Here is a 20469-nt window from a genome sequence, read left to right as displayed (position 1 = left end):
CAGGAGCTGGAGATTTTAATAGAAGAGGTCACTTTGAGGCATGATCAGCTTTTTGGCAAAGATTCCCTTAAGGTCCCTGAAGGAGTGAAGAGAAGACTGTGGCTGGCTATACAATCAAAAGTTAATGCTGTGGGGGTTGCCCACCGAGACATCACCAATCTCCAAAAACGCTGGTATGATTTACGCAGCCTGGCCAAAGAAAAAATTGCTAGCAGGATTAAAAGTGCAAAAAAACCTGGTGGTGGCCCCCCAAAGGATAAACCAAATACCCAACTGGAGGACATGGTTGAGGGGACCCTAGTCACTGAAGCAGTCATTGGAGTGATTGACATAGACACCTCTGAGCATGCTGGCACATCGCAAGGTAAGTGTGTAATTTTCATAATTTTTTCTAGTAAATATGTGTCAGAGTGTAGCTGCCTTTTTTATCTTCCTAGAAGGATTTAAATAATCCCCAGCATGTAACCTTAAGAGCATACAAAGAGGGTAGTCAAATAGTCATTATATGGCAATGAAGCTATGCATTATGGAAGATGTAGTTTTTTCACCATATGAATAGGTGCATTCTGAGAAATATGATTTCCCCAAGCAAAATTAAACATCACATTTATCAGTGTACGTTTGCAAGCATAATGGATGTTTATTTGAAAACACAAATGTATATTTTCACAATAGACTCAAATTTACAACAAATAGGAAAGTAAACATTACATACATTTTTTTATTCGTAGATAAAAGAAAATGAGGGTGAAACAATTGATCTGGACAACACTATCAGTACTGAATTGGAGAACACAACAGCACAAAATGATATGACTGTATCACCCACTGTTCCAAAAAAAAAACAAGGAAAAGAGTGCAGCAACTACAAGACTCAGACACTGAAGAAGAGCCCAATGCAAATGCACATAAGCATCAAACTGCTGAAATAACTGTAAATCAAAAGACACAGATAAGTCGTCGTAGTAGACTGCAACAATTTTATAGGAGAAGGGCACGTTCAGCAAACCAGAGATCATCCTCACAAGATGAGTGCCAGGCCAGTGTAGTAGAAATGAAGCTCCTCAAAGTCCAAAGGCTGCAAGGGAAAGATATAAGGGCAATGAAGGGCAAACTCAATCATATCAGTCAAGACATCAGTACCATGAGTAACAGTCTAAGTAAATTGACAAATGTGATTGAAAGTGCACATATGGCGCCAAGTAATAAACTGGACCGCATGGCAACAGCCATGGAAACCATGTGTGAAGCAATACAGGCACAGAACATTGCCAATTGCAATAGGCACTTGAGATTAATGTCTAGCATGCACACTTACACCAAAGCAATAAATCTTTTGTGCAATAGCAATGCTAAAATAATAAAACATACAGTGTGCATGCAGAAGGAATTAAGTAAATGTTGTACTAAGCTTTCTGAAGGGATGATGTCCCTCAAAAATACTGAGGATGTCATGCAACCAGACATAAGTGTGCTTCAGTCAGTACCAGGGGGCAATAGTGATGAGAGTGCTAAACCCAGTTGTACTGCAAAACCTACTCCAGTTGTTGAACGCCGCAGCTCAAGACATCTTGAACAAAAAACAAACACATCTACAGTTCTGAGCAATGTAAAAAGCAAAGCCTTAGGTGTGAGAGGAAGAAAATAAAGTTTTTGTAAATGAATGGACTGGCTTCTGAAGGATTGACAAAATGAAAATACTGCCCAGAGACTGCAGAAAGTCAAAGCAACATGTTTCTATCATTTAAACTTGTCATGCATTAATGTGACCTGTGTTTCTCATTACTTCATTTTATGTTCCAAAATAAATTTAACTCAGATTTACTCAAAATTGACATGCTTCTTACCTCTTTTAAAAATAATGTTCAGTGATTTGTGCCCTCCTTCTGCTTCCTTCTGCTGCATCTGGTCCATGAAGTCTTGCATGTGGTTGTTGTGGCTGGTTGTCAATGTTTGGTAGCATATCCTCAAAATCCAGTTCTAAGCCTCTCCTAGTGGCTATGTTGTGCAGCATGGCACATGTTGCAACTATTTTACAGCACACCTCAGGACGATATTGCAGTGCTCCACCAGTTTTGTGCAGTATGCGAAACCTAGACTTCATGACACCAAAGGTCCTCTCTATCACATTGCGGGTGGATATATGGGCATGGTTGTAGTGCTGTTCTTTGTGGGTTGCTGGAGTAAGATATGGTGTGAGTATATATGATCTCACAGCATATGCACTATCACCTATGGGGTGGGAAAATGGTAGATAAGCAGTTTACATATCATGCCACTGCATGGTACAAAATGAAATGTTTTGCAAAAATAACAGTATTTACCAAGCAAATATCCATCTCCAAATTCTCCTGACAGCAGACGAGCATGGATGGCACTATGTTTGAAAATGTAGGAGTCATGGGCACTCCCAGGGTAACTTGCAACTAAGTCTGTGATGAGTGATTTTGAATTATAAATTACTTGGATGTTTAAAGAATGATAACTCTTTCTGTTGCAAAAAATGTACTCATTCACAGATGGGGGACAAATGGGAACATGTGTGCCATCTACACAGCCTATGACATGTGGAAAATTAGCCATGTTATAGAAGTCTAACTTTGTTTCCAGCAAGTCCTGCTGTGTTTTTGGAAAAAAAATGTGATGCTGTATCCTTTGCAGCATTGCATTTAGGAAATCATTAAAAAATCTAGATAGTGCACTCTGTGAAACCCCACCAGCAACAGCTATGACTCCCTGGAAGGACCCCGAGGCTAGAAGGTGTAGGGAACATAACACCTGCACATGGGTGGGTATGGCTAGGGTCCTACGTGTTTGTCTATGCAAAATAGGGTCAAATTCAGCAATGAGGTCTAAAATGGAGTCAGCATTAAGCCTATAGTTATCATATATTTCAGCCTGTGTCTGACCAAACAAAGTGATGCGCAATCTGAATATTCTTTCACTAAGCATCCTCCTCCTCCTTCCTGCTGCTCTCAACCTCCACCTACGTGCCAGGACAATGACTGCTGCCATCCTCAAAGAGGTCTTGCTCAACTGTGGAACCCCTTAAGTACACTCCAAATTGTTTTCACATGTTTTAATAAAAAAAAATATATAACCACCTGCTCTCAGTACTTCTAAATGTAAGAATTCTTAATTGCGATTTCTTAGAAAATCGCAATTTGCGATTTTTGATGCATGCACTGTTTTTGATGAAATATAGTGATTCCTTACATTTGCGAATTTTTAAGAAATCGCAAATCCAATTGCGATTTCTTAAATTGCGAAAAATGTATTTTCACATGATGCATCTCAAAAAAGGAAATTGCATTCGCAAACGGCTGAATTTTGCGATTCGCACCGTTTGCGAATGCAATTCTGTTTGATGCATGTGGGTGCATGTCCCTTATCAAAAGAATCACAGATATTAGAACAGCTGAACTCCTTCTTAAATTGTATGGAGGAGAAACCAAGTATAATATTAGGTGGTGATTTGAACTGTAATTATGAGCCAATTATAGGGCTTGGAGACATTTTTGAAGATGAGGATAGGGCTCACCATATCCCCATATTACATAACATCGTTCCGGTCCACTGTACTGTATTGGCAGTTCAAATTTTGAGGTTGACAGCCATGCATAGATTAAGAGCATGCAATGGTCGACTACCATCAGACACATCAAAGGCCCCTACTTTTATAAGGAATAATTCCCAAAGTAAAATTGATTTTGTCATGGTTTCTCTTGATATCTGGTCTTACGTAACTGACTTTGAGATTATGCCTAGGATTGAGAGCGACAATCGTCCACTACAACTGCTATTTTCTACCAGCTTATTGTCCAATGTAAATTTAAAAAACGGAGTAGTTAACTTAGCCAATGCAACCAACGATGTCATATTAGCTAGCAACAATCGTCGTTCATTAAAATGGGCCCATATATTGGAGCAAGGCGAAGTGCTAGCGGAATTTTTTTGATTATTAGTTGACACGTTTGCTAGATACCTAAGCATACCACCTGAGGGGAGTACTTTTGTACATTTACACAATCGGTCTTTAAATCATTAATACCGTTGGTAACCAAAATGCCCAAAAAACTTACCCAAAATGCAAATAATATGTCAAGTAGGAAACCTTGGTATGGCAAGGATTGCAACAACGGCAAGGTTAGACTACTACAAGCTATAAAAAATAAGATACCTGCTGAGATTAATGAGGCTAGAAAAGAATATAAGAAGATACAAGAGAAGGCGAGAACAAATTGGGACGAGGAAAGTTGGGCAGAATTGCTAACGGCAGCTAAGAATAAGGATCAAGTGGGGTTCTGGAGATTGGTGGCGAAGGGGAACCACACTGGAGGAGTGGTTAGGGACGTGTTTCTTGATGAAACGACCTGGGTTGAACATTTTTTCCAGTTATACAGGGCTCCAGAAAACATTGGGGTCCTGAATAAGGATACACTATTGTTAAGTCCCAGCGTAGCCAAACTGGAGTTTGAAATAGAGGAAACAGTGCTAGCAATGAATGCAGTCAAAAATGGAAAGGCTCCCGGACTAGATAAAATCCCGGGTGACCTATATAAGCACGAAATCAATGTCTGGGTGCCTTACATTAATTCGCTATGCAATGCCTTAGCAGCAGGCGTTGATTTTCCGGATAGCTGGAGGGAGGGCGGAAATCGTACTAATTTTTAAAAAGGGCAATAGGAACGAGCAAGCAAACTATCGCCCTATCAGTTTAATGGATATCTTACAAAAAATGTATGCAAGGCACATTTTAACACGTGTGAATATATGGCTGGAGGAAAATGCTGTTCTCACGAAGTTCCAATCTGGTTTTAGACCCAGAATAACTACCATAGATCAGGTTTTTAGATTTTTTTGCCTATGTTGGAAGTACGTTCACATAAGTAAAGGACACCTTTACATTGCATTTGTAGATCTCAGGGCCGCTTTTGATCTCGTTTCACGTGAACTTTTATGGGAGTCCTTATATTCTCAAGGGCTTCCGGTTTGTCTTCTGCAACAGAATATAAGGCTGCACGAAAATAATTATGCCAAAGTAAGGTGGGGTCCAAATGGCGAACTAACAAACGCTATTCCAATTAAGCGAGGAGTCTGCCAAGGTTGTGTGCTGGCCCCTACATTATTCTCAATGTTTGTCAATGATATCCCATCATACTTAGAGGGCTGAATAAATGATGCACCGAAATTAAACAGAGAAAGGGTTCCAGCCCTCTTATTTGCAGACAACACTATATTGATATCTCAAACGCCCAGAGGTCTGCAATCTCTTTTAAATTCATTCCAAACATTTTGCAACAGGAAAGGCCTTGAGATTAATACTAACAAGACTGAATATATGGCCATAAACCCTCACAAAACCTTTAGAGGGAACCTGTCTCTAAATGATGAAAAACTGGAATTCGTACAGAACTTTACCTACTTGGAAGTTTCACTGTATTCAAAACTCTTGTGGAAAACCCAAGTAGAAAAAAGCAAAATGATACTAACAGAACACACTGCCAATTATGAAAAAACACGGGGCGAATTTTAGTAAGGCAGTCTCCCCGGCACTTGAGGTCTTTAAGTTTAAGGCCCAGTCCGCTGCATTATATGGGGCAGAAATATGGGGGCCAATGTGTAGGAACATCCTCGCGAATAGCGAAAATAAATTCTATAGGTCTCTCCTGAGGCTCCCCACAAATACACCACTAACACCCCTAATGCTCGACCTAAACATGAAGTGCACAGATCAATATGCCATCCTGAGACCATTATCATTATCGGTGAGACTCTGGTGTACACCTGGGTTAGTTGATTATAAAAACGGCCTTCAAGAAATAATGAGACTATACCGGAAGATCACACATGCTTGGTTAAAACACGTGCACACATGGCTAAATAGAATTGGGTTGGCACAGTTTTGGGAAGAGCCTTCCACCTTGACGCAAAATTCGAAAAAATTGTTGAAAACTGCTTTTTGGGTATACATGGATCATAGCTTGTCAAATGACCAATCAGGTGGAACCTTGATAAGTAACTTTCTTGTTTTCAAGGATGGACCTTATTTCGAACAGTTTCTAGGCGAGATTCAACCAACCTTTAGCTAAAACCTTATACATGAAATTTAGGTATGGAACTTTGAAAACTAATAAGACCATAGCCAGATGGACAGGTAACTGTAAAGAAAAGACCAGTGATCTATGTACCATGTGCCAAAGCAACTCAAAAGAAGATGAATCTCATATCCTCTTTTTCTGCCCAGCTTACGAGGTGGCCAGGAAAAGACGGATTATATCTCTTTACCTTAGTTTAGGAGTACGCTCATATAAAGAAGCAGAAAGGATTATCAAGACTGATACTAGGCAGATGATAGTTTTTGGTGTTAGTAGATTTCTACTAGCAATAAGTTTTGTGCGTAACAAAGTGGGCCTGAATCTATAAAGGGAACTGCAATGTAATCTTCCACATATATTTGGTCATAAAATTGTTATTGCCACATCTTGGTATACCACATTATCTCTATGTATCCACAGATTTTAAAAGTTTCTAGCAATTGGAAATGATAATGAGATGAATTTTAGTAATGATTACTATGTGTTTTATATATATTGATGCCTTTTTACCTAATTATATCAAAATGTTATTGTACTGATTTCCTAACCGTATCCATGTTATCTTAAAATCCCTAACTCCTCCATATAGATTTTGTATTATGTAATGCTTGTTTTTATGTATCTTTTATGGCTCTATTGTGCCGAAATAAAGATTAAAAAGAAAGATTTATCAGTGCAAATTCGGATTTGTAACTGATCGTCAGTGCAACTATCACTGAAAAATGTCAAAACCTGTACACAATTGTTCAGCAGGTTAATTACACATGATTTGGCACTTGACCTGGTCCTCTGTAAAGCTCCACCCCTGCCACTCTCTACCTGAGTAAATGCGATCTTCCGTATCTGTGCAACCCTTGTGGTAAGGTGTGCCATGCATGGCTTCCACTTTGTACCCAACACAAAGTGCACTGAAACAGCTAGCAGGCACTACGGTCAATATTTCTAAGGTGCCAACACACCTCAGTGAATTAATACTCGTCATTGACGTCTCTTGTGTATGGATTACGCTGGCAACACAAATTAATCCTCCCCAGGTCGGTTATTTGAGTATCGCTAGATTGGATACATAATGCTTACAAATGGCAGAAGTAGTATAAAGCGCTTTGAAACAAATATTGATGTGTACACAAGTCAAGTTGAACTGATGTTGCAATTCACCAACAAACCACAGACAGGTGCTACAAGGCTCGCTTTGCAATAGCACAGCTCATGTGCTGAGAAACTGATTCATTTTCGTATTTACAGTATTTTGTCAGCACTTGTCTGTCTGACCTCTACCTTGCTTCAGAGTGAAAGAGGCTGCTACAGAGGGGCAACTCTAGAAGTAGCCATAATCAACATATTTCGGTGCCCTACAAGGCTGAAGCCGGGGAATCAGGTTCGGGTCTGGCAGGAGGCTCAAGGATCCTTTGATTCTGGGCAAATCACTTGGTCTCCTCGTGCGTAAAAAAGCAAGTATTTGCATTGCAATAGGCCTCACATTACTGAAAGTTTCAGCTTTTGGCGTTGCATTATTATTTGCAACGCCAACAGGTCAAACTTTCAGTAATGCGAGACCTATTGCATTGCAAATGCTTGTTTTAAAAGACCACCTCCCTAAACACAGACAAAGCAGTGGTACACATTTTAAAAAATAACATAAGAAAAACAGCTGATTTACGACATTTTTCGGTTATTTAAAAAAATGCATTGGTCATTCTTTATTTAAGTAGAGTTCAGAGGCAGTCCAGGCTCCTCTTGCAGGCCCCAGGGCAGACCAAAGAGCAGAGCTGTAAAGGAGGGGCTGGGAACCTCTGGGCAGGCACGCAGAACAAATTCCAGGAGAGGCTGGTGGGGCTGGGTCAGCTATAGGTACATCGACTAGTAGAGGGCCTCTTCTACAGCAGCCGCCGTGCCCTATTTTCTAGTTCTGGCTGGGTGGAGAGCAGATTTACAGCAAGTCACAAATTCCTAACTGAAGCCCTTCTTTTCCAGGTGGTGTCCAGTCAGTCTGCGTAAGCCCGAACATAAAGGACAGAGGAGGTCAAGGGGGAGGGGCCACCAATGCATCCTGATGTGACCATTGTATTGGTCACAGTGGGAGCAGGCAGGTAGCGTCTTCACTATATGAGGCGTGAATCACAGCAGCAGCAGGGCCATCGGAGGTAGCTGTTTTTGCGCTAACCTAATACTGATGGCCCTTTCAGTGTTGCTTTGCAGGCCCCTAGATACAAAGGGGAAGGGGGAGGAGGTCGGGGACACTGCAGAGGCCTTCCTCGATGTGCATCACACAGGCTGAATGATAAAGTTATCATTTTTAAGTAGGACTATTCCTGCCGTCTCGGATGCTTTTTTAAAACAAAAAAGTAGGGGAACGGACTGAAATAATTTTTCAAAGTAGGGGCACGCCGTGCCCTTCCGATCCCGCCCACTTCTACCACTTTCCTGTGCATAGTCCAATTCAAACCAGTCATGGGAGCCATTGCTCCTACTCTGGCGCAAAAACGGGCAAAGGACAGGAGAGTATCCACCCCACTGTCCTGACCCTCCCCTGGGAGGGTGCCATGAATGTGCCCAACCCCCTAACTTGGGTACAAAAGGGCTTACCTGGCTGTAGGACCCTAGATTCGATGTGGACAAGAAACCACAGACCTTCGACCGTCTGGACACTCTGGACTTGGCTGGACTTCGACTGGGCCCAACTTCGTCTCCCTCTCCGTCCAAAGCCTCGTTTGTGTCCGTGCACCATACAGGCTCAGTGCAGGGCCTGTGGAGCATCAAGGACAATGGAAGTATCTCCCTTGGGGTGAAAGAGTCACTCCCCTGCATTCGCAGGCACCATAACACAACTGAATTGTCTGCTGATCCTGAGCTTCTGCAGACTCCGAAAGCTCCAGCAACACAAGAGGTGGCTTCCTACGTTCCAACCAAGTGCATTGGGCTATCAATAGCCCCAACCTTTGTGCATATTTCGCACTAAGGACTTCAGCCTCCTCACACTCTGTGGCCTGCAAGCAGTTGTTTTGTGAAACTGCTAGAGGGCCCCTTGCAACTCCAGTGCCTTTGCCCTGTGGGTCCATATGAGGGGAAAATCTGATTTTATTGGGCTACCCTGGTTGCTCCAGGCCTGCCCTGACTCCCTTTGCTGTGGTTAGTCTCCTGGTCCTTGCTGGGTCAGACTGTGACCTTCCTCAACCTTCGTCATGGGTTGTCGCTGCCATGGCAGATAGTCTGTGAGAATCCTTCATCCACGACTTCAACACACACGTGCTGAAGCCTGGACTAGTTCACAGTGCCATGGCATCAAGGGACATTGCTACACCTCTGCTCTGAAAAAACCATGTGCTTCAACAGAAGCAGGGGGTAGTGCCACAGGGGCTGGGGTTATCCTTCTAGTTCATACTTTAACACACACTTGCTGAATCCTGGTTTTTGGCACAGAGTACCATGGCATCAAGGGGCATCATTGCACCTCTACTGTAAGTAACAGATGTGATAAAACCAGATTGCCCGCTAGTGCGGACGGTGTCACAGGGCACTCCATCTTTTGTTTTAACATATCTATGTCTTACCTGGAATAATACCCACAGCACATAGCTCACAGCCTGAATAAGGGTGGGCAGTTCCACAGGGGCATTTATTTAATTATTTATGTGTTATATTGTTGTGAAAACAAAATATAATAAAACAAGCACTGGCAAAGCCAATTGGTCATGACTTATGGCTATCAATTCAGACCTACTGTCGGTGCATTTTGTAGTCAAAAAGAAAAAATGCTTTTTGCTAATGCTATGCAGCATCTAGAATAAAGGAAAAGTGCAATAATGTGACTTGGACATGCATCATCACAAAAGCGTGCGTATTTGCAATGACTACGACAGCTCAGCGTGATGAAGTATATGTGTGCATGCACATAAAGCAGGAAGCAGCTGTCAATTTTTAAAAATTTACTGTTCCAAGATGGTGGATGCCAATATTGGAACAGTAAATAAGAAAAAAGAATATTGTCCACAAAAGTGAACAAAAAAGAGAGGTACGAAAGCAAATTGCAGCTGCCAGGGCCCCCCATAAAATGTAAAAACTCCTTTCTAAAAAAAAAAATTTAAAGAAATTGAAGGCCACAATGGGATGAGTGGGTTATCAACAGAGAAGTGGATGGGAGGATAAGTTATCGTGGGGGTGGAACAAAAGAGAGTGTGGGAAGGAGGGCTGCGGAGCAACAGAGGACCTTGAGGCTTGGAGGGAGTTGATATATTTTAAAAAATCCACACAAAAAAAGATGGACAGTGCGCATGGCTACAAATTACACAAGTATATTTGTTCTTTAATGTTTAATGTTTCTGATCAAGGTTGGATCAATAGGCAAAAAGAAAAAAGTTGTGCGGGTGAGGGGTGTGCAGAATAACAAAGAGTTGGAGAAGCAATCGGAGGGTGAGGGTGAAGCAACTTGGGGACTGGGTAGGGGAAGCAACACAAAGGGTGCAGGTAGTGTCAATGCGCCAGCCCACACCTTTCTTTTACGCCTGTGCACGCTGATTTTCTCAGACCGAGCGGTGTAGCCCTATACGGACATTGATGCTCCCCTATAGGCCTATCTCTACTATAATGGAAATTCAATAGTGCCTTGTTTCTTAATCGCACTGGAGTCTTTAAGAACAGACACAAAGTCTTAAGTTTAACGATTTACTTCAAAAATAGTACAAATGCACCAATCACAGTTCTTCAAATAGAAATTCAGGTAAAGTGCTAAGCCTAAAATACTGAGAATCATGAATTTATTAGAATTCAGAGACAAAATTGACATAGAGTCGCCTTCTATGAGTGGGGCAAGAACTCCTTATATACATCATAAAATCTTTCACTCTTATAGAATTTTAAACAAAAGGTTCATACATTTACTACATTAGTGTATGGTTCTCAGGCTCATGACCGATAGAAATCAAGTAAGAACATTTGCACCAAAATATATTCAAGCATTTCTCACTATTGCAATATATGGGATTTTGTGCTCACTGCATCGGGTACATGGAGACACAACTGTTACATAGTATGAAGAGAAGGAGCGTGTATATATCAATCCATAATTTATCTTTCAAAGATTCAAAGAATCGTGACGTTGATCTATGGCTCATTTAGATCTGATCAAGAATAGTCTCTTGAGAGTCTTAGGTTTCGTTTTTTAATTCCAAATGTTATTCAGTCCATAATATTTCATCAGAAGCAGTCAACTCAATCCAGCCAACGCGTTTTGTCCCAAATGGACATTATCAGAGCTCAATATCACAATATGCGAACAGACTCTATTCTTCAGACTACTGTGTTTATCTTGGTGAATAAACCCAAATACGACCTCTAGTTACTATTTTCTTCTTGTCCGTACAGAAGACATCTCTCTAACTGACTCCTTGAGATCTGGATGGAAATCCTCCTTAGTAATGACTGGGTACAATCCGACCATGGAGTTTTATGATTTCTATCTGAATTAAGCATCCGCTGCTTGGGTCTCTATTTCTACGCCATTAAGTTTCAATGGAGCACGCAGTTGAGTTTGCAAAGCAAGTGTCTTCCCAACAGATTTATGGGACTTGAATCGCAAATCATAAACTGGTGACAATCTAAAATGGTGCCTATCTTCACAGGAACTGAGGCTGAAGCCATATTAGAGTGCTGCTGATTAGTGATGTCTAGAACGTGGACTTTCTTTCCTGGGAGGGGTAGGCTTGGGACCTCAACAGCCCTGACTGTCGAACAAGTGGCTCATCAGAAAGAATACAGGATGTCTATTTACTTGACCTTCTACATAGGGCCATTCTGATCTACTTCCAGAACTTCACCATACACGCATGCCTCCTCCGCCCAGAGGCACCGTATTTGGGCCTGTTAGAATCCGTTGAGGCTCTCAATTGTGATGAGGATCTGGCGAACATGAGTTTACTATGGCTTCTGATGTACCTTTGCATTGTCTAGAAAGGAGAGCTTCCACTCTTGATCTGGGACGTACATACAGGGCTTGGGGAAGACCTAGCTTTGGACCCTTGGGATTCATCACAGGATCCTTTGCTATCTACTGGAACCCTTCCTGGAGCATACGTCTTAGTACTAGCGGTGGGCGATAAATTCTGCTCCACTGGTGGAGTTTTGGCTACTCGGAGTTCTGCCAAAATTCCTCCAACCATCGCCTGGCAGAGTTTTTTCTTGTGTGCTGTTCACCAATGGTAAGTTGGTGAGCAAGCAAGCTTTGGCGTCCCCTAGAGCAGTGGTTCCCAAACTTTTGACTCCTGAGGACCCCCATTGAGTCACCACTGGAAGCCGGGGACCCCCAAGCACTTTGTATGAGTTAAATTTCAAATATTAAAACAGTAATTAAAAAAAAATACACATGTGTGCACACAAAATAAATACTCAAAGTACTAAGGATTTTGGGGCCAGATGTACGACCATTTCATTTAGCAATTGGCGACACAATGCGAGTGGCAAATTGCGAGTCGCCAAATGAAATGTACAACAGTGTGTTTAACACTGTTTGAGATTCCCAATGGGGTCGCATATTGCGAGGTTCATTAATATTAATGAGCCTCTCGCAGTTTGCGAGCCCATTGGGAATGCCAGCCCTCCCAGGTATGGTGGCCTGCTCGGCTCTGCAGGCCTCCATGTCTGGGACTGCTTTTAAATAAAGCTGTTTAAAAAAAATGCAGCCGGTTTACCATGCATTTAAAAAAAAAAGAAAATGAAACCTTTTCATTTCATTTTCTAAGGGCAGGCAGAGGTGCCTGGGACCACTGCCTGCCCCTAAAAAATAATTTTGCATGCATTTGCAAAGGGGAAGGGGTCTGCTGGGGACCCTTCAACCCCTTCCCATTTGCGAATTATTAATATTATTATTATTATTAAAGAGTTTTATATAGCGCCTGGTTACCCTTGGGCATCCCCGCGCTCATCCAGAGACAAAAACGCCGCAACCTTAAGCACAAGATTTAGGCAGGGAACAGGTGGGTTTTTAACAGTTTGCGGAACCGTAGAAAGCTTGTTTCCGCACGCAGGTGGAGGGGGAGGGAGTTCCAAAGGTTGGCCACATTTATAGAGAATCTTCTACCTCCAGTTCGTGCCTTCCTTACCCTCATAACCTGCAGCAGGTGTTGGTGGTCGGAACGGAGAGAGCGGGAGGCCTTATAGGGTTGAACCATATCCCGAAGGATAGGTGGGCCTTTTCCCTGCAAAATCTTGTGGGCCATACACAGTGCCTTAAATTTCACCCTCTCTCTGACAGGGAGCCAGTGCAGCGCCTTCAACGCGGGGCGAGCTGACTGACACCTAGGAAGATCCGTCAGGAGCCTGGCGGCCGCGTTCTGCACTTGCTGCAGTTTGTTTAGGGTGGATTCTGAAGCACCCAGAAACAACGCGTTACTAAAGTCTAGCCGCGAGATGATAAGCCCCTGAATGAGTAACCTCCTAGAGGCCACTGGAAGGAGAGGTAAGATCTTCCGGGCTGATCAGAGCAGACCGAAACACACGCCAGCAGTCTTTTTAGCGTGTGTCTTAAAGGAGAGGTCCTGCTCCAACCAGACCCCCAAGCTCTTGATCTCCTGCTTGGGGGTGGGTGCGGCTCCCAGGCAGCTTGGCCAACTGCTAGATGATAAAAAGGGAGAGGAGTTCCCCAGCAGCATCAGTTCCGTTTTGGAGCCGTTAAGCTTGAGTGCTGAGCTACACATCCACGTGAAGATCTTATCCAAACACGTGTGCAGCCGGTCGGGATGGTAAGCCGACTGGGAAAGCCCTACCACCAACTGAGTATCCTCAGCGTAGCTGATGATCTTGATACCCAGAGGCAGTACCACACTCTCCAGTGGGGCCATGTAAATGTTAAATAGGGTAGGGCTCAACGATGAGCCCTGTGGCACACCACACTGGAGAGGTACCGAAGCTGATTTCTCGTGGCCTTACCACACCTCAAACATCCGGCCTTCCAAAAAGGAAGCAAGCCACTCGAGGGCCGTCCCGGAAACTCCCACCCCCGACAGCCGTTGGAGAAGCACCTGGTGGTCTACGGTGTCAATGCCGCACTGAGGTCCAGGAGGATCACTGCCACCGATCCCCCTGAATCCAAAATGCTCCTGGCATTCTCCACGACTGCCAGCAAGGCAGTATCAGTCCCCTGACCGGGCCGGAAGCCCGTTTGGGAGTCGCCCAGAAGAGAGTTGGACTCCAGGAAGTCCGAAAGGTGCCTATTCACCAGCTTCTCCGCCACCTTGCTAAGGCCGGGGAGTAGGGAAATAGGCCTAAAGTTGGCAAGGTCGGTTGGGTCTAAGTTAGGCTTTTTCAAGAGAGCCTTAACAACCGCTCCTTTCCAACTAGGAGGCACCACTCCTTGAGTGAGGGACAGATTTATGAGGTCCGCCACTGGGCCACCGATAGTAGGGGCCACCTGCTTCAAATACTTCATGGGTGCAGGGTCTTTCGGAGAGCCACTTTTCATGGTCGTCAATACCGTGAGAACTTCTTCCACGGTGACAGGGCCAAGAGAAGCCAGCTCCACTGATCGCGTTCTGGGCTGAGGCCCTGGGTTTCCACCTGAGGGGATCTCCTCGGCTAGCCGAGGGAGGGATGCCAAGATGTTATCAATTTTGGTTTTAAAGAAGGAGGCCAGTTCAGAGCATTTCTCCCGTGGGTCCTCGTGAGTGACCTGAGGTTCGGTGGTTTTCAAAAGTTCTTTAATGACCCTGAACGATTCTTTCGAGGAGTTGGCCGCAGAGCCTATTCTCTCCTCAAAGAACCTAGATTTAGCTGCCCGAATAGCAGATTTGTAGGTACTAAGAGCGGCCCGATATTCTGTCCGACTCGTTTCGCTCCAGTCTTTCCTCCAGGTCCGCTCCAGCCTCTTACAGCCCTTCCTCAATGTCCTCAACTCAGGTGTATACCAGGGCGCAGATCCCACTCTCTTACCCCTAGTAAGTTGTTTCTTTTTGGGGAGGAGAGCGTCCAGTGAGTTGGTAGGCCAGCTGTTAAGATTCTCATCCGCAACTAGCGGGTTAGACCCTGGGGGAGGCCGGGACGCCTCCAGATGTACCACCCAGGAGTCCACTGGGAGTCTCGACCAGGCTCTTTCCACAATGCATTACCATCTACTTGAAGTAGGTGGTAATTGCGAGTGTTTTGTGACCGCAAAACATTTGTACCTGGTTTTGAGACTGGCTATTTGAAAGGGAATTTCCCTTCCAAATAGCAAGTTGCAAAACCTATTTAGTGAGTCGCGAACAAATTGCGACTCACGAAATAGGCAATGCACATGGCCCAATAGGTTTTTGCATGCGCAAACGGGTTCACAAACCTGTTCGCGCATATAAAAACGGATTGTACATCTGGCCCTTAGTATTTTACATTGGAGAAATAGCCCCTCTGTCACATGTATTTCATTTGTTTTATAGCATCTCTCATACCATTGTAGGATGTCAGAGCACTTTACATCACACACATATAGAGACATTGAACCATACATGTAAATCAGTGTGTATATAAAATGTTTAAAGAGTGCTTGGTCTGAAAAACTCAGGATTCAGAACATAACACAGTGGCTAGCACTGACTTTAACATTAAAAATGTATTTCCACTCAAATAAATCTTTTTAGCAGCATCAGGATAATGAATAACTGGGGAAAAAACAAAAGTTACTATCTGGTACCATGCAGTTTGCAACAGCTCTTTGATGAGTTTAAAGGCCCCTCTGCTACATTGCAATTGTCACTTATGAAGTGCACAGTAACGAAAGAATCTCTGTGACAAAAGCAGTAACCACGAACCTATGCACATAAAATAGTGCTTTTCTAAAATGCATGTTAGATGTTCTTTGCAGTAGGCACATTAACCCTCTGTGCTACATTAGTTAAGTCAAAGCTGCCACTGAACAAAACTCTCCTTGCTCTCCAGCAGGTACATTCATCACTGGCATGATCTTGACAATTTTATTGTTGCTGGAAAGCTGCTAATTATACAAGAAACCTTTCTGTGCTTTTAAAACTGTTGCCTGCGGACCCCCAGGGAATGTGTCACGGACCCTTTGGGGTCCGCGGACCCCAGTTTGGGAAACACTGCCCTAGAGTGATTTTTGGGCGAATGGAGGGTAGCTGGTGAGATTTCCCCAACACAGGCTGTCCGGACCATTCGCTGTAAGAAAGTTGGGGCTCTAGTATACAATCTACTTGAGCGGCAGCAAAATCAATTTGAGAAGGAGCACCTTCTGGCATGCCACGTGGTACTACTAAGGGTGATTCTTTAGCGTGGAATGAGCTCCTGGCGCTAAAAATCAGAGTGAACAGCGTGACGTCCCGAATTCCTCCCATTTGTGGAACATACAATACCTCGCTGAGTTTTCATGTACCTACACGGAGTGTAGTTCCATGAGTTCCGCCCACTCCTTCTTAGTACTTGGGCATCAAACTGCACTTAGTCAGGTTTATACGGGCATTCCCTCTGAGTGGCCAACCTTGTTGGAAATGTGGCAAGGTGCAACTTTCTGTAACACTTTCTTACTCTTGCCATTGCTATTTCCCTTTTTTCCAACATGCATTGGCATACATGCTCCATAGGACATGGCAACTCCTAGTATTTCTGCTTCCGCACTACAGACCTGGTTTAACCCTGAATTAATCATACCCAAACCTCTTGCACCACAGCTCTCTGCTAGGTTTGTTTGTGCAATCATTAATCTTTCCATTAGTCCCTTCTGCTTTGCTTCTAGTATGTCACTGCAATATTTTTCGTACTACAAAATCTCATCAAGGGGCTTCGATTGCCAACAGAGTACACGCCGTAGTATCTGAGAGCTAATCTCAGGTCTCAATCAATATACAAAGGATGTGAGAAAACCTCGTATGTTTTCACAAAACAGGTCATTCATACCACTATGCTCTCTATAAACTTGCATAAGTCTCCAAAAGTATACATGCACTAACTCCATTGGCTCTTGTGTCATCCTAAAAATCTTGGGCCAGTTCACCTCTCTTTGTGGAGCTTTTGTTTTGAGGTGGGTAATGACTCCATCATACTTGGCTTTCACTATTTGCAATGGTGCATTTGTACTTGCTACTTTTGGAGGTTCTTGAGTGGGCCAATCTACAGCTCATTTACATTCAGCCCACAGGACTTTCGGGACCACCACTTCAAAAAGCATAATTCGAGCTTCCCATAATACCTTTGAAATAGTATTAATCTGGTTGATTTGGGTGTACTACTTATATGGGTTTTCTCTCAGCTTTGGGAGGGAATTCATGATGTGGAAAAGATCTACTCATGAGCAGGGAACATGTACATAAGATCCTCCCTGCATCTCCCACAAAGAGTATTCTTGTACTGTTGCTTCACCGCTTTCTGTCTTCATTCCCCATAAATTCAAATTTTTCTTTCACCTTAGACCTCTTCTTCTTCGACCAATGCTGCCTAAATATCTCTAATATGATTCATTCAATGATGCATTCAGTCAGCTCCTTCACATGGGTCTTTGACTCTTTCAATGACAGTGACTTCAGGTTCTCATCACTTATAGTCATCCTGAAATTCTTTCTCAGCTTCTATCTCAAAGTCTAATCAAAGCCACATTAATCCGCCTGCTTTTCCATTTTTGCATACACTTCACATGCCACTCCAGATTCTGCCTTGCTCAAGTAGGCTAATTCATGCTCACTTTAATGACCCAGAAGTCTATCCCTATATTTCCCTTCAATTTCTCTTCCAGTTGTTTTTTAATTGTGCTTTGTTTATCCTCTGTGAGGGCCTTGCACGGTTGTTCTAGGATCTACAGATGGGACAGTTCCTCTTGCAACAAGGGTGTTGGTGTGTCCCCCTTGCTGACTTCTAGAGGCCCCAATACTTGTTGAGTCTATAGCCATTTGGGGAATACTTAGGACAGATTGGATTTCAGGTGTGATCCAGACTATGGGGGTACAGGGAAGACTCATGCGAGTCCCGGTCTGAGACATAGTCAGGGTACTTTGAACTGTTGTGGTCTATGAAATTCCAGTCTCAGTATAACTCAGGGGTGCATTGGCCTTAGGAGAAGTTGGTTCTGTGATTTCGTTCATAGGGAAGTACTGAGGTGTAGTCCCTGTTGAAGAGGCTACATTATATGGTGGTGGTCTTGTCTTCAAGACGTCATCTAAAAGGCGATCCCCCTCACTGCTCTCTTGACCTGTCTCTTCCTCTCAATCCATTATTACGGAGGTTTTTCCTTATCTAGAATCTCACTGTCTATTACAGGGTATGATCTTACTTTCTCAATCACCTCCTCCTGCCACCTCTTCTGCCTCACATCACCTTGTATGTGGAACCATGAATAGACCTTATTGCGAGTCTTAAGCGCAAATCTCTTCCTGTTCTTTCCTTTGCTTCCTGCTTCCAAAGATTTAAAGCTTCAAATTTAATGGGTCTAGGTTGGGGTTTCAAGTAATACATTCTCCTTAAGATGTCAAACTTTGCTATGTGAAATGTTCCACACAATGGGAATCACAATTCACCATCCTTCTCTGTATATCGATGCCACTTTTTGAACCACACACATGTATATAACACCCTCTTTGCCGCCGTTTCCCTATCTGGTGTTCCTCCATGTGGAAATTTCTTCTCCTGACTTGAAGACTTCTTCAAGGAGATATTCTGCATTTTTTATTTCAAATATCAACAATCATCCACTTCTTAATCCACACACAAGCTTCTCTCACTCACGGAGGTCACACTTTATCGACTAATACCAGTGTAACCAAGTCAAAGGTCAACCAAAAACTGCGCAGTCATGGCTTCTGCTGACCTATCCCCAGGCGGCCACCTATGACGCATCCGACACAGAGTGCGGTCTATTTCCATATGAGCTTCTAATTGAAAACTCCTCTAAAATAATATTATCTTCTTCTAATGGAAAGAATCTTAACAGTGGAATCTCTCTTACAAGAATCACTCTTATACAATGGCAGACTATCAACCAGCATGAGGTGCTATGAGCAAGGTACCCCCTCTTGTGCACAGAAGAATGAACAACCATCAACGTTATTTAGTACATTCACTCATAGTGATATTATGTCCTTTTTCTGGTTCAACTGATAGCATTTCACAGTACACCTCACACTAGCAGACAATTTTGCAAACCTTAATCAAGTCTCGACATCACAGCTTCCACAAGTCCTACCAACTTAACTGCTGCTTTATACATCAAGCGTTTAGCAAAAGCAATTTGTGCTGCACATTAAGCTTAATTTGTATGCAATTTGTACAGTGCTATTAACAAAATCTAAAGAAGAACATCAAGGAAACAGCAATCATAGTCACTAAAAGTTACAAGATCAAAGCCAAATAATACTTAATAGCCCAACCCTTGCATTCCAATGCCCTCTCTCTACTATAAATCAGAGTATGCAGCATGCTGCCTTGCACTCACACACACTCCTTGCACATTTCAATTGTGTTAGAAATGGCGATTTCCGGTGGCTAAGGCTTGCGCCAAAGTCAGGCAGAAACCACCATTCTAAGTCAGGGCAAGGAAGTCACCCGCCAAGACAACTCCTACTCACCCTCTTGGTAGCTTGGCACGAGCAGTCAGGCTTATCTCAGAGGCGATGTGTGAAGCGTTTGCGCGCGCACCCAGCAACAACACCCAAGGCCCACCACAAAGGAAACTCCACACAAGGTTATATATAAAAATAGCCTTTGTATTATACCAAACACATTAGATAATAAACACAAACTTTACAATGTGCCATAGGCACGGGCAGAATTTACAGGGGTTTATATACATGGGACAGGGCCACATGGACCACTGTCAGGGATGAGCACTTTTAGAACAAGCACTTGGTAGAATTAGCACTTTGTAGGAATAACGCTTAGCACACAGCACATATAATAACTGTAGCACCAAATAACAAATGTAGCACACAACCAGTAACCACTGGTAAAAGGTAAGTACCACCTACGCAACCCTGACCACCTTAGGAAAATATCACGCAGGGAACCATGAACTCACTAGCATAACTATACTAGGATAAACAACCACCTAAGCATAAAAATACATTTAGGGGTATAGGCCAGAAGCTTTACACATGATGCATGAAGACACATTCAGTGGTGTAGGTAAGACACATGATGCATGAAGACACATTCAGAGGTGTAGGTAAGACACATGATGCATGAAGACACATTCAGAGGTGTAGGTATCACATTTGCGCAAAAAGATCCCATAGGCCATAAACATGTAACTGTCCCCCCAGCCAACTGGCCTCTCCGGGGCTCAAACGCCCTTTGTCCAACAAAGTCAGGGCAGACTGCGCTGGCAGCCAAAGGAGATGTGCAAGGGTTCTCTGCCTAAACGTAGCAGCTGCCCACTAAGTGCTAGGCAGCTGAAGGACCTGAGCCGGGC

This window comes from Lissotriton vulgaris, chromosome 9 (assembly GCF_964263255.1).
Source record: "Lissotriton vulgaris chromosome 9, aLisVul1.2, whole genome shotgun sequence".
NCBI classification, from domain to species: Eukaryota; Metazoa; Chordata; class Amphibia; order Caudata; family Salamandridae; genus Lissotriton; species Lissotriton vulgaris.
Note: the sequence above shows the minus strand (reverse complement) of the source record.